Here is a 15,887-nt window from a genome sequence, read left to right on the forward strand (position 1 = left end):
ATCTGGGCTTAAGTCTTTTAATAGCTATTAATTCTTGGGTTTCTCTATTGATAAACCATCTTAATGGCATCTAGCTCTAAGGATGTTAGGCAGAGTAGGCATGAGACTCTGGGTAAGTTGTTAAATAGTGGTAGCTTTCCAAGGAATGATAGTTATTATCTCTTTCGTGGGTTTATCCTATTCTGCTATCCTAAAGTTGCCTTAGACTCATCAGTAGTAAATGATTTTACAAGCAAGCATGACTTTATCTTCAGCAATGTTAACTGGTTACGTACAAGCGGGCAGTTCTGGTTGACCTAATGTGTTGGGGCCTCTTGATTTGTGAACCTAGTTTCTATCAGAAGCCTGGAGACTTCAAATATCCTTCACACATATAAGATTTCATGGATAAAAATTTCAAGTATAACATTTGACTCTAATATTAATCACTATTGAGAAAAAGAAATTAAAAATAGCAATGAGGATTATTCTCTAAAGAAAAGAAATTGAGCTCTTCTAAGGTGGTTAAAGAATTTACTATTCTGTTCCAACAAAGAAAGATATGTTTTGCCGTTTTCTAAGAGAAAATTTTAGCTCATCTCTCTTTTCTTTTATAAATATTCAGTGGAAATCATGTATATGAGCACTCAAGGCATCAGGCTTCAAGTGTTCTTCGCATGCTGAAGAACATTAGTGAAGACCTGTTTACAACTCTACATTTTGAGGCAAGTCTAACACTGCCAATTTCAGCCATACATTTCCCTCCAGATTACACTTGTGGGTTCTCATAGCAATTGCACAGCAAGGAAGGGGATATTATTGGCATCTCCACATGTAAATATGATACCTGAAAATCTCAAAATTTCAGTTATGAGCACTGTAGCTATTAATAGAAACACAACGCATCAAGAACTATCCAGGCACTTGCTGTACATCAGTCAAAGCACCATAACTGTGGCACAAACACTTTTGAGCAATCTGATTTGTCCTGGCCTCATGTTAAAAAAGTCCAATGCAGAGTCCTGCTCTGAGTTTCTTCTTACACATTATGAGTTACACATGGCAAAAGCACATTTTAATGAAATGCATTTTGATTTAGATACCAACTTTAAAACAGTGAGACAGGAATTCTCATTGATTAAAGCATAGGAAGTAAACAGTCTGGAATGTTACCATCATTAACTATAGGCCCTTCAACAAGTTTGCCTTCTCCAAAAATGAAATGAGAAAGAATTTGTTTTAACCAAGCTACTATGAAGATTAAGTGAAATAACCTACCTAATGGGAATACCTCAGTACTAAGTATGCAACAATAGTAAATTTTATATTCTGGTATCTAGACACAGCTGGTGTTTTATATCAAGCATATTAACATGTGAATTTATGTATATACATAGTTAAGACAAAGGTTCTTTTGTAAAATTGCAAATAGAGATCATGAACTTGGATTGGTAAGGATTAATCTAAATTACATTGCGTGATTCCATTTGTAGAATTTATTATCATATTCTGGAGTGCTATAATCGTTTTCATGGGGATTTTTAGCCTCAGGTTCATGTTCTTTTGGGGTCACTACTATCAAACATAAATGTCTGACTGAATTCCCTCTGACTATCTAGTAAGTTGGAAATGCTTGCAGAATCTTAAAACTAGGGCAGTCTTTTCTAAATAGAGTGGTATGTTAACTATGTGTTCCTCTTTTACATGGAGTCACTTTTATACGCCTCTTTGCATGAGGAGTTTCTGTCTACACCAAGGATGATGATTTTTACTCACTATGACTGAAGCACTGTTTCCAATCTAAGTTGTTTGAAAATTATTTCTTTTCTCCTGCTTTTAATATACTTTGTTTCGAAAAACTTCTAGTTTTGAACCTTGGAGAGATCCCAGAATGAGCACATTTAGGATGCAGGGCTTCCTAGTGTGCAGAGGCATGATGGGAACTGGTCCTGTGAGGTATCTGAGGATCCTTGATTTTTCAGGTGTCCAAGACACCCAGCAAATGTTTCCTCAAAAGATGTGATTTAAACACTCAGAGGACTGTTCCTGTGGGTTTAATTTTTTTCTTGTTGTTGACGCTAATGTTTATTTTTTGAGGCAGGGCCTTATGTGGCTAACCTTGAACTAACTATGCAACTGAGGTTGGTCTTGAACTCCTTTTATGTGTGCCTCACCACCCAAATTCTGGGATTACAGGCATGTCCTCACATACCCAGACCTATTTCTGTAGTTGGAAGTTTCTCTTTTTCTGTGATGCACTGATCTTTTTATTACCAATTTGAAAGATTTCTCTGTATGTGAAAGGTACATCCTGGTCTGTCAAATGTTACAACTGTTTTTCCCTGGTTTCTGTCTTTTCATTTTTTTTAAATATGAAGATATTTTTATGTGCCCTGTCTTTGAAGCTTTTCAGTATCGGTTCATTCTCTTTGCTTTTACTCTTTGAAACGTTTGGTCACATTTGAGATGAAATAAGTATCACCGGAGGGATTTGTATAGGGATGTGGCATCCAGAGTGAGTTATATAAATTAGTGTAATTCCTTATTTGGGATAAAAATTGAATTGAAACAAAAGAAGAATAAGGATGAATACCACAGTTTTAGTAATTTTAAAAAACTTAAATAGCTGTGATCTTTTCAAATGAGGACAAAAATCTTCAGCTTTGAAGGATTGCTGACTGGGGACAGATTTCCATACAGACATCTTGTGGGGAGCTGGGTCTGCCAGAGGGAACAATTTTCTAGAATTTAGCAACACCTTGTGAGGTCAGAGAAATACTTGAGGAACCAGCTTGCCATCCTAACTAGACACCGCAGTGGATTTAACAAAATATATGCCCACCTTAATTTCCATCAGTTTCCAACCTTTGTCCTGTGTCAGTCCTATTCGCCCTCCAAGCTGCTGTTTTCTGCACCCAACTGTGATAAATGCCTAGCCACCTTGTGGGCAGAATGAGCCTGCAGCCTGCAGGCGAACTTACATTTCCCTGATTTGCAGATCTATTTTGTACCTGAGTAAAACTGCTTTTGCTTTTATCTCAGTCTTGTTTATGATTTTGTCGGCTCACAGAAACAAAAACCTGAACCAGGTGCTATGTGAGTTACATTTCTTAACTCCCCCTTTTTTTTTTCTGGGAAGTACTGGGAAGGTACTTCCTTAGGATTTATTTAGCTTCTCACTTCCTTTCTTACAAATGTATAGATCACATTTAAACTCCTAGATCTATAGTTTGAAGAGACCAAGTTACACTATGTGTGTTTCGTGACATCATTCATGTCACACTCAGTCCTGGGGATTTGCTGCCATGCTGACTGAGGAAGGACAGCCAGCCTAACCTCCAAGGCATCATTCCACCTTGCTCAACCCATAAGATCAATTCCTTTGGAACCTTCCTACAGCTGTAGGAATGGAGTATTGTAAAAGGAGAGAGGACAAGAACAATGGTAATCTGAGAATTATGGGTGTTTCTACTCACCCTTATATAATAGCCAGGTAGAGGAATGGAATACAAAACTGATTTTTGGAAGCATGTCTCTGTACCAACCACTACACTTCTGAGCAGGGATGCAAGAGCAGTGGTTCTTTAATGTGACCAACCCAGCAACCACAGCTTCATTTGGGAGCTTATCAGACAGGTTTCATCTTGGACCAGCTATTAAAAACTCTTAAATAGGCCTCAGAAATCCATGTACATATTAATGCATCATCCTAGTGATTCCAGCTCAAGTTTAGCTAAAACAGAGTAGATAGCCAGATAGAAATCACATCTAGTCCTCTAAGTTTCACTTATTCATTACCTAATAGTTATTGCAAGCCTCCTAGATATGCAGTTCTGCAATTACTTAAGAGACTCTGGCTAAAAAGGGCTCTGACAAATGCTCAGGCTATAAAAGGAGAAAGAACACAGGGAATCGCACCCTTTATGAAAAATGTGATTCTGATTTGCTTCTGAGTTCTTGATTCTCATTGTTTCTTCAAGACAGTTGATACTTGTGGGAAGGCTATGTGTCTTGTGTGATACCAATCACTGTTGCACTTCCAAAGAGTGATAAAACATATCATCAAAGAGCTTAACATTTAATTGAAAATCAGCAAACAATCAGGGAAGGAAGAAGCAGTGTCAACATGGGATGCATGCAGATGTAGATAGATAAGATACAGATAGATAGATAGATAGCTTGATAGACAGACTGACAGGCAGATATGGAGCTAAGTAAAGATGTCAGTGTAGCCAGAGATCTAACTAAGCACCTATGGTGCTGATCATGCCCACTTGGGCATGGTCATAGGTGCATATAGGAGGGGAGGATTTAGGTTGTCTCTAGGAGGTGTTCTCTCTCTCTCTGATTGTTGGCGGGGCATGGAGGACCTCCTTGGAGGATCCTTGGAGCTGGAACCTGGGGCAGTCACCTGCCTCTTTTGTTAAGTATTGTCTCTCTGAATAAACCTTTTAACCTGTACTGGCTCTAGCGAATCTTGATTCCCACACGCAACATGCTAGTTATTATGAAGTTACACCTGGATAGACCCTCTGTTAAATAGAAAAAGACTACAAACCTAACCTGCTGAAGAGCACAGCCCAGCCTAGCCTAACCTAGGTATGCTCTAAAGGTGTACATTAGCTTACCGTTGACAAGATCACTGAACAGAGCCTGCTGTAAGGAAGCATTGAATCGTTCAGATAATTTATTAAAAACGCTCCACCTTCCATAATCTCTGGCTGGCTGGCTGCTGCAATTTCCTGCTGCGACCCATCATTGAGAGAGGTAAGATATGGTATGTTGACATTGGGGGAAAATGTTAAGATTCAAAATCTGAAGTCTGGCTTCTGGATATCTGCTACATTTGCACCATTATAAAATCAAATATCCCATGACAAACCTTTGTAATCAGCGATGGTATGTGCTAAATTCTACAAACAAATATGGGTTCCTCAGAGTCTCTTCTTTCCAGTCTTTTAATCTTCCAATGACTATGTTGCCCAAGCATTTTGGATTTGTGACAAAACCCACAAAGACACAAAGATGGGGAAAATAAATGCATCCCAAGGACTCATATTCTAGTATTGAGTCTACCTGTTTGGTCTTTGCTCTTGACCCCTAGAGGACTTATGCTCTGGGCTTCCATACACTTTTGTGTCAGTGTTTGGGTTACTCAGTTCAGGGTGCCATAACTTTTGCATTTGAACAGGGAAGTGGGGTCTACAATTAAGAAAATGTGATTTTTAAAGACAGTTTCTGAAATTTTGGAGAAATCAACTTTATTCTCATGTAAAACTGCTTAGAAATGGACAAAGTGACCATGTTAAGTAGGAAGAAATCCATAAGGGGAATTCCTTACTTTCTTCCATGAAGAACTTAATTAGCTTTGTAAATTTGGCGAAAGATAAAAACAAATTACATTGCTTCTTTGGATTTGAGGAAAACCCTTGACAACATCTCTCATATATCTCTTTGGATAGGGTTGAAAATGTGGGCTCTGGTGACCTCACAAAATCCTAGACTCTGGGGAACAAATCCAGAGGACATCTTAATAGAATAACTGAACTTTCCCAGGTACTGCCTCAAAGACCTGTCCTTATCCCTTTCTTATCTAACATTTTCCGTAGTGACAGGAGACAGGGCAGAGATGAAATAACTAAAGAGACAATGATTGACAGAATGAGGGTGCAACAAGTTCACGAGGAACAGCGAGTGGTGAAATAAGCCTGACAAGAATAAAACATAATGAAGAATGGTTAGCAATTGATTTTAAAACACACACCACACACACCACACACACACACACACACACATTTATATGTTCCTCTGCAGAACTCTTAAGACTAAGGGTCCTGGGGAACATCAGGACACACAGTACGGTGACTTACAGATTCTGAGGACAGGGAGCAACAGTGGAGTCAACAAAATTATGGGGTTGGTCTAACTTGATGCAATCAATAAAAGAACAGAACCTCAAACAGAGGTAATAGGAACCCCTGTATATCAGGCAGGCAGATCTTACGGGGAATAAAGTGTTCACTTCTGGATGGCATGATTTACTAGAAACCCTGCACAGAATTCCACCATTTCTTCATGATGCCAGAAGAGCCTGAAATGATTGAAACAAAAATCTCTACAACTGTGTCAATCCTAATTTCAAAGGAGAGCTAGAGAATGAGTCCTCCAATTACTAAATGGACCCTGAAGATTGCATTTACGCTGGCTGGGATGACTGCCCTCAGACAAGAGAAGCTTGTGAAGTGCTGGGACTAAGAAAAGCAAAACTTCTCTCTATAGCATCTGACCAAAATACAAATGGGGCACAGTTTTCCCTGTGAAATTAATTCAGGGCCCCAGATGGGTGTTGTGCTGCACACCTGCAATCCCAGCACTTGGGAGACAGAGGCAGGAGTATCTCTGGGAGTTCAAGGCCAGCCTGCTCCACATATCTAGTTCCAGAACAGCCAGAGATACATAGTGAGACCTTGCCTCAGCAAAACAACAAACCTATAAGACACCAAACCCCAAAACAAAACAAAAAAACCCAAACCAAACCAAACCAAAATATAAAGCAACAACTGACCATACAAAAAAAGTACAAGGAAACTGACCTTTCAAAGGCAGCATAAACCTTCTAATAAAGATTTTGTCATCATGACTTTCCCCACATGTCTTTGGAGGTGGTGTCTTTAAAGAAGACAGTGAATAAATATGAAGTCATTAAGTGGCCTTAATCCAACAAGCCTGATGGTCTCTTAGGGAAGTAAAATTTGGGCAGACACAGGCAGAAAGTGGCTACCCAGACCCTGGAGTGAGGGACCCTCATGGTCTCACAGAACCGAATCTGCTGACATCTCGCCCTTGGGCTGCCTCTGAGTTGTGGGAGGATAATTTCTTTGGTGTCAGATGCCCGGTCTACAGTACTTTGGTATAGCTATCCTAGCCAACTAAAGCAGAAGTGAGGTGAGGGCTGGGAATGACAGCTGTCCCCAGCCTTGGCATTCTTCCATGGGTACATGGCCTGGGTTATTAGTCCTTCTGCTAACATGGCAGTTTCTCTATGAGAGACTTAGCATTTTCAAACACCTTCCAAAGTGTCTGGTTCTCCTCTTCAGCATCTCATTACCTCCCCGGTCCTGGGCCATCTTGGTACATCTCTCATTAGTGTTTCCTCCATACATTTAACTGAATCCTGGTCTCTGCTTTATTTGTAGATTCACTATTCAGTTGAGCCATGGAGACACTTTAAAGTTTTATAGCTTATGTGTCTGTGACATTTTGATGAAGGATAGCATTCTACACTGGCCTTTAAGAATACTATTAGTGGCTGAATCCCTCACTACTGAGCAGTCACAGGTCTAGTTCTCACCAGTGTGGCTGGCCTTTGGGAGAGGATGCTAGACTTGGCTACCTAGTCAGAATCAGAGAAGCTTTGAAAGACTGTTGCAAAGGCAGGCCATGGATGCTGGGGAGGCTTTGTCTCCTGGTTGGCAGGATAACAGGCCCCAGATGTCTGGCAAGGAAAAGCATGCCAGAAAGAAGCTGCCTCCGGCAAGTGCAGTCCCACTATTAATGAAGTTGTGCTTCCCTGTCTCCCTTGCTGATAATTTTCTAAGCTTTTCCTGACACAGTGGCCTGGAGAAGATCAGAGGAGCTGAGTGAGGACCTGCAGACAGGTACTGTGCAATCCTGAAGACAACAGAACCCCTCTAGCACGCTTTGGATTTCTGCAACTGGTAACTCGTATAGTCAATTCCCAGGACTTTCAGAGTTCATTTATCAATGATGAATGAAGTCCATACCAAACTTGAAAACTTCCAGCCCCTCATTATCTATTTAGTGCTAGTTCTGTGCTGGGCCCCTGCTGAGAAATTGACATACCCCTCCTAATTTTTGTTGTATATGTCTTTGTGTAGTATCCAATGCTGTGGGCACAAACTAGGGATCAGTGTTCATCAATTTTTTTGATATCTCTCTTGGTGGATTCAATTGGATTCTAGTTGATAAGGTGTACTAGGTTATTAAGAAAATGGAGAAATATGTGAGATAAATGATGAAAATGAAAGTGCAAACCCCTGAGCATCGCAGGAAAGGGGATGAGGGGACTGTGCTGTTCTCACCCACACAGCCAAGATGCTTCACAGGTAGGCTTGCTTCACATCTGAAGTACTTATTAGAAATCACTGTTAGCATGTACACTTTTTATTTAAGGCTGGATTTAACAAGGGAAACACAAAGGCCACCCTGGCTTTCTAGACTCATCTGTGACTGTGTGTGCTCAAACAATGACTTCCTACTTTCTGATTTGAGTAGTGCTGAGATGAATAGCAAAGTCATATGGGAATGTCTTGACTAGACATGATCAGTCATCCTAATCCACTGTGCTTTGAAAACATTATTAAAAACTCCATTTCATCCTCCTAACTTATTCAATGTCACAACATGGCTACACAGTGACTGCAAAGAGTGTGATGGCCATTGTTGTGAGCACATAGTAACCAGGGAGCTGAAGCTACCTCCACCTGACTAGTATGTATGGAGAGGATTAGATTGCCCATTACTAACGATAGTCAATATCCAAACTTGAAAGTCAAAGTATTAGTTCTGGTTAATGCATTTCACCTTAATAACTTTGAAAAACCACTGTGGGTCAAGAAACACTTGAATGTAGTTAAAATAAAATTGTATATTATAGGAATGTGGCTCATAGCATCATTTACCTAAGGTAATTTTCAAATCATTTTTGTCTGTTGACAGTGAAATGCAAAAGGAAACTAGTAATGGTTGTGTTTCACTGATGACGACTGTTGTCTCATCTAGTGATGACTGTCGCCTCATTTAGTGATTGTTGTGGTCTCACTGGTGTTGGCTGTGATCTCTCCGGTGATGACTGTTGTCTCATATAGTGATGACCATGGTCTCATCTAGTAATGGTTGTGGTCTCACTGGTGATGATTGTGGTCTTACTTGACAAAGTGCCTGCCTGCCTTCAAGTATGCTGGAGTCTGGCTGAAAAGTGTTTTTTGTGTCTTTGTGTGTGTGTGTGTGTGTGTGTGTGTGTGTGTGTGTGTGTGTGTGTGTGTGTTTGAGACAGACAGAGACAGAGAAGAGAGACAGAGAGAAGGTGAACTATGAAAATAATTAAGAATGAAGTTTTATAGGATTTCTATTGTAGCTTTTATGTTACTTACTAAGTCTTCTTAATTTATACCCAATTTAACCCTTTCATAGATTAAAACAGACCTAGGCCTCCTTTCATATATATTTTAGAATCAAAGATTCTCAAGCTGTAATTATTGTTGTGATATTCTCAGATTTCAGAGCATGTTAGGGTTAAATTCCCTATGGCTTTCAAGAAAATCAATCAACTAAGATTTTGTTAATTACTTAAGTTAACAATTTACTAGTTTGTTCATTCAGTCAGTTTTTAATTAACCAATTCATTCTTTAGCAGAGATAGAGCAGACACTAAAGAAGTAACAGTGAACAAAACAAGGCATAGAACATCTTATCCTAGAGCTCTGAGTGGAGTGGTAGGAAAAAAATATGAGCCTCGTAGTCACACATGTAGACTTGAATTATCTGCAGTGCTTTTCTGGAGTGACCCAGGTATTTGAGTGAGACTCTGATGAGGAAGATGTAGGCTCCAGACAGGAGGAACAGGGTTTGCAAACATCCTGCAGTGGGGACTTCTGGGAAATTGGGAAGGATGTCTAGAGACTGCTTATGAATTTGAGGTTTTATCCAAAGTGCAAGAGGAACAGAACATTTATTTTGAGGCAATAACTATGTTTATATTTTAATGACTAGATTGGATTGGGGGAAGGAAAGAGGTGTGAGAATAGTGGTTTATTTCAATGCTGTACATGGAAAAATGTGTGCATTATGAATACATTTATGGCTAAGACACTGTATCCTGCTCTCAAGGGAGAGGCAAACATTACACTTCAAAAACTGTTAGGGATAACAGAGGAGATGTTGATTAGCTTTAGGGTTCTCAGAATTAAAGAAGATCAAAGAACTCAAATGTTTTCTTGTGCTCTGTGAATATTAAAGATGAAATGAATAGCATCAATTTATGTGATAAAGCTGGTCTCCATTTTGAAATTACTAAAATGAAATTTTCAACTTCCTTAAACCTGGGTTGTCTGATTTTCACTAAACTGTATCAGTAAAAATTTGTATAAGAAATGAACTTACACTGAGATATGAAGGACAATTAGTGTTGCCAACTAGTTAATTCCCAATAAAATGTGAAAGGCTAATAATAGTAATATGCAATTCTATGGAGGCAAGGATCAGCATCCCTTTTTATATCCTTCAGTCTATTCTAGTGCCTGAAAAATATTGTTGGTATGGTATCAAGTTTGGTTAAATCACACAAGTTTCTTTGTTTTGGAAAAATATGCTAATTATTTTAATAAAAATATGCCTAGTAACATGTTAAGAAATAGTGAGTGGATGAATTTTTGATACCTTAGTATTAAGGCTTTAGAGACTATTGTAAGTGGAATTCAGTTTTTCTCCTGTAAGTCATGAGACAAGGGAGTTTCATTCAGTGATAAAGAGAAAAGAAATGGTGTTACTTGCAATAAAATGGATGGAACTTGAGATCATACTGTTAAGTGAAACAAGCCAGACTCACCAAACTTTGCATTTCCACCCTTTCCACTGCAAATAACTGCAACCTTCTTTTCAAAAAGAAAAGAATGGCTGATTTTCTTCCATATGTAGAATGAATCTAGATAGGGAAAGGGAAAGGCAATGTAGTTTCACTTTCCTTTGTTTATCCGAATCAACTCTTTTCAGTTTTATTTTTAATGTGATTTCTTTTTGATTCATGTTTGCAAAGCACATCTACCCCTCATACCCACTTGGACTTGGCATTTGGAAATTCAACCAACCAAGGCTCAAGCACACACTTCTCCATGCATCTGTCCTTTCACAGATGCCTTTCTCTTGTCACTGTTCCTTAAACAACACAGTGCAGTAACTTCTCAAACACAAGTTAGACAGCACTGTCACCCAGAAATAGTTTAAATTCGTGTGTGTGTGTGTGTAAGAGATGTGCAAATACTGTATCATTTTACCTGGGGCATCAAGGACCCATGGGTTTTGCTTGTCACTTAAGGACAACTGTGCTGTTATTAGGAGAAATTATATTCAATGAATCTTGTTAACATTTTGGATATTGGAAAACCTACTTTTAATCAACCAATTTGACCAGAGGTAGCTTATGCAATTGTGATTGTGGCTTTCTGGAGGGATATTTGTTTCTTCCAATGGCATGATCTCTGGTTCCTGTCTAAACACACATACTAATTTAGCTGCTGCTACCCATCCACTTAGCCTGTGCTAGTTTTTCATATCAAATAAACGATACTAGCAAACATCTCCTAGTTTTAATACCCATATTTAGCTTATTATTTTCTTTTTATGTCTCCCATTTTTCTTTTCCAATCCTCTGTTCCATTCTTGTGCAGGCCAAGCTGTCCATGCCTATCACATCTTTCCTTATTGCCCAGGCCATGGTGCCTTCCTGCTTCTCTGTTTTCCCAGGGGCAGCACAATTCTTCCTTCTCCATAGAATTGTGGTGAAAGGGCCATGGCCATTCATTATAGTGAAAAGGAATCAGGACTTAAGAAGAAACTGTAACAAATTTCTGGTTTTTAGTTGGAAATTTTAAATTGTTCTTGAGATGCTTCAGACATAACACCACGTTCTGTTTTTATAAATAACTAACCCAAGAACTTGGTCCGTTCAACTCTCCCTTGTCACATGAGTAGTCCACTGGGCCTTAAAAGGAAAAGGTCCCATTTTCCTCAGCTAAGGGCAATGGGCAGGATCTTGAAACCCAGAAACAGAAGCAGAGGAAAGAAGGGAAGCTAAAGGGAGTGCCAGGCAACAAAACGGAGTGAAGAAAGAAAAACAAATTCAGGGGACGTAACCAACGGGCCCCAAGTGGCCTTATTATATGAATAGACTGCAGATAACTACATCTTTGTACCACAGAGCTTCATAAATTCCATCATCTTGTTAGGCTTGTCAGAAGCACCCTGACCTTACTTTCTCCATCAACAAGCTGACCCTGTTTTGAGGGGAGAATATTTATGAATGCAGAGCCCAGGAACATAAACAGCTTTGCCAGCCTGGTAATTCTGGAAGGAATCAACTTCATGCCAGGCAGACGGAGGACAACACCATAGAAGCCAGCTGACCAATGAAGGCTAAGGCAGGGAGCAAGTGAGCAGAGGCAGTCACCACTCCCAGGCTTGTGAAACGGTTCAAAGCAGAGTTTAAACTGCTTGCTGAGAAAGGTGTCAGAGGGAGATTGCTTTGTACATGATGGTCAGAGTTCTGTTTATTTGCCTGGATGCTGTCTTCCATAGAGGCCAAATAGTCTCCAAAACCAGTCAATTTGTGTACAGCCCACTTTGAGGGTTTGCATTTACTTTATATTTTATTTTTTTGAGAGCTACTGCAAAGCTCCGTAATCCCAAGTCTCAGAACCTGCTTCTCTTAGTTCAGACTGGATGAAGAAAATGGCTTTACATTCCCAGTGATCTGGGATGGATTGAATGGTCAGAAATTGCATTTCATTTCTATGACACTGAATTTTTTGCCGTGGTCTCCAGTATAGCCATGAAAACGAATCTTGACTCTATAAAGCCAAGAAAAACTCCCCACGGTCAGCTTATGCACCAGGCGAGCTCCATAAAGCTGCTCTTGCTGACTAGCTTGGGTTTTAGTGTCTCAAGACAAACTGCATCAAATTACATGTAGAAACAAAGCATCCAGAATGCCAACAAGACCTTATCTCTTATTCCTAAGGTGTTTCCTCCTGCTCCCCAGCCGGCTGCTTTTCACTCCTGCTGATTTACACTTTCTCAGTGGACACAAATGTGGACCAAGAACAAGCTGTTTAGTGCCTTCCTTGGTGCCTTGAACAAATAATGAAAACGGCTCATGGCCCGAACTCCCTTTCTCGCTGTAATGATGGCTTGGAAACCTTTTCATGGTGCACGCTGTAATCAGAGCTCATGGACAGGCAATGGACTCATCAAAATTCATTGGATGCATTTTGGGGTATAAGGAGGTGGGGAGCACAGAGGCAGATGGGAAGGTGGGCTCGGCACTCACCTTCGCTCTTCTGGGTTTCACTGAGCCCAGAGCCGGTAGAAGGTATGTGGCTGGCCATCAGTTATTTCCAGTTGCTATTTTGGTCGGCCACATAAAAAATATCCGTGACAATCCTGAATTGCATGTATAAACCATTTTATGACTGTTGGTCCTCTTGTTGCTCTTTCCACTTTCAGCTTTTTTCCCCTTCTGAGTACCCCATATTTCCTCCTCTCTGCTATATCCAACATAAACATTTATCTTCTTGGACCATGTATTCAAAAAAAAAAAAAAGGTATAGGGAATAGTAAAAATACAGAGTCAAATGTGAGTGGCAGCCCCATAATTCTTTATGAAGTAGCAGGTAAGATTGATTGTCAAGGGTCAAAAGGCTAGGTCAAACTCTGCTCATTCGTCAGCTGAATGTCATTTTTGTTTTCCCTGTCACCAGATAGCTTTAAAAAAAATTGCAACTCCTTCCTCATTATCTGGGACTTGGCTCCTTTTCTGCCATCCAGTATTAATGAAACGGTGCTTCAAGCCTGGCCCTCATCTTCCGAGGTCCTCCTTCATGTACCGCCTTTCTGTCTTCAGTACTACAGAGAAAGCACCATTCCAAAGGCCATTTTCTCCCACAGCCACACTGGAAAATTGCCGCTAGAGCGAGAATGATTTGAAAACGCACGAGAGGTATAAACGTTTGGATGAACAAAAATGCAATTAAGTCACAGCAGGTGTAAAGCTCGCTTTCCAGTGTAATTGGATAGTGGCAATGCTTTTGCATCTCATAAAAGAAAAACAGAATGAGGTATAGAATAATATCTGGGAGCCATCGAAAATAGTGTGCCATAAAGAAAAAATTCCCCTCTGTAATTACAATGGATCTCAACCACAGAAAGCAAAATTTAAAATAATGTGTAGGTCTTGTTGGGTATCTAACATGACACACATGGCAGGTTAAATGTAGGTCAACACTATCAAATACTTTCACCTCCAAAAGCATCACTTAATTAGCTCATGTTTCATTATTTTAGCCTTTTTTTTCTTATTTGCTTGTCTGTTTATTGGAGATAGAGGTTTCTCTATGTAGCCCTGGATATCTTAGATCTCACTGTGTAGACCAGGTAGGCCCAGACTCACAGAGATCTGCTTGCTTCTTCCTTCTGAACACTGGGATTAAAGGCATGCACCACTAGGCCTGACTCATGTTTATTCTACAGTGAAGATAATGATGATTAGTTATGTGGTAATTAATTTGTGACTTTTTAGAGCATAGATCTTCCAAGTGCTCTAAGTTATAATTTAACAGGGGCAACACATAAAATATAGATTTATATCTACAGCTAGAGAACATCAGGATTTTAAATAAGAATGGTAAGTTTATTTTATATCCCTGTGCTGTTTTCTTCTCTAGACTGTTTCTTTTTTTAAACTTTAGTTTATTTTTATTTTATGAGCATTGGTGTTTTGCCATCAGTGTCGGGTCCCCTGGAACTGGAGTTAAAGACTGTTGAGATCCGCCCTGTGTGTGTGCTGGGAATTGAACCTGGGTCCTCTGGAAGAGCAGTCAGTGCTCTTAACTTCTGAGCCATCTCTCCAGCCTCTCTATCCTATTTTGTTAAATATTGTTAGTACAGAGACATGGCCCATAAATCTAGATTTGTGGTGGCATTATATGGACTATTCATGTAATCTTCCTATTTATTTGGGATTTTCATTAGACAGTTTCTTCTTCTTAGTTGACCACTATATGATGAAATCTGTAAGGCCAGGGAGCTTCTCTCTCAGAACTGCAAATTACAGTCCTTAAAGGAGGGCAAATCCAAAGATTGCAGAGAATCCTGGCTGCACTGATTTATAAAATCAACTCATAATTTCCTTCTAAGGAAGAATAATCTTGAGATAATAATCAAATTTCTTTAGTGAATTCTAGGCTCATTTCAATCTAGAAAGAATCAGTAATGAACTTTGAACGAAGCATGACTTGGTTTTGTAGCACAGTCTTTTTTTTTTTAAATACCATACATTTAAACTTTCATCGGGTTCACTTTGATTAAAGGAGACATGATACAACCATATTGAGAATGTGGAATATGAGAGTCAAAATCTCAGAGGACAATTCCCCACAGAGGGTGGCTTGGTGTGCAGACTTACCTCAGAGGCCCTAAGCTTTTAACTTTCTCAGGGAGCTGCTTACCCCAGGTGAGAGCAAAAAGTGGGCTACATGCATCCTAGGGAAGAGAGTTAGATTCTGCAGGTAGAAGGGTCACCCTGGGGACAATCATTGTGAAGAGCAATATAATCAGGGGGCAGACACCTATGGAAGAAGAACTTGGCACAGCTAACATGAAGGGGATGTGAAATGCTCAAAACCTGTCTAAGACAAGGAGAAGCTGTGTTGAACTTTTCCAAGTATACATTTAAAATACTTTTCTGTGAATGCTCAGCTGTGAATGAATTATTTTCATCAGCCAGTCTCTATCCAAGGCTCAGAGGACACCGTGGGAGAGGGGGTGGAAAGAATGTAAGAGTTGACAGGTGTCACAGAGAACTGTGAAATGTTGATTTCTAGACATGACATGGCAATTGTGCGTATCACTTCATAACAGCTTTAATTCTGTGCACAAGATCAAGCCAGTCAACATTCCAGCATGGATCGGGAGGAGGCTCAAGACCCCACCCCTGGTGGAGGAGTCATTGGCACTTGATAGCTATTGAAAGACAGTCACTGTCCTTTTAGGATCTGAATGTTGGTCATGCACAAATGCACACATGGGCAACATTAATTGGATTCAAGACATTAGCA

At 39.8% G+C, this 15,887-nt stretch overlaps 1 protein-coding gene across 1 annotated transcript in view; it reads right to left on the minus strand.

Moving 5' to 3' along the window:
• Pou6f2 (POU class 6 homeobox 2) overlaps positions 1–15,887 on the minus strand; it is a 382,575-nt gene that overhangs the window by 157,289 nt on the left and 209,399 nt on the right.

The sequence above is a fragment of the Mesocricetus auratus genome, unplaced genomic scaffold, assembly GCF_017639785.1.
Source record: "Mesocricetus auratus isolate SY011 unplaced genomic scaffold, BCM_Maur_2.0 Super-Scaffold_100013, whole genome shotgun sequence".
NCBI classification, from domain to species: Eukaryota; Metazoa; Chordata; class Mammalia; order Rodentia; family Cricetidae; genus Mesocricetus; species Mesocricetus auratus.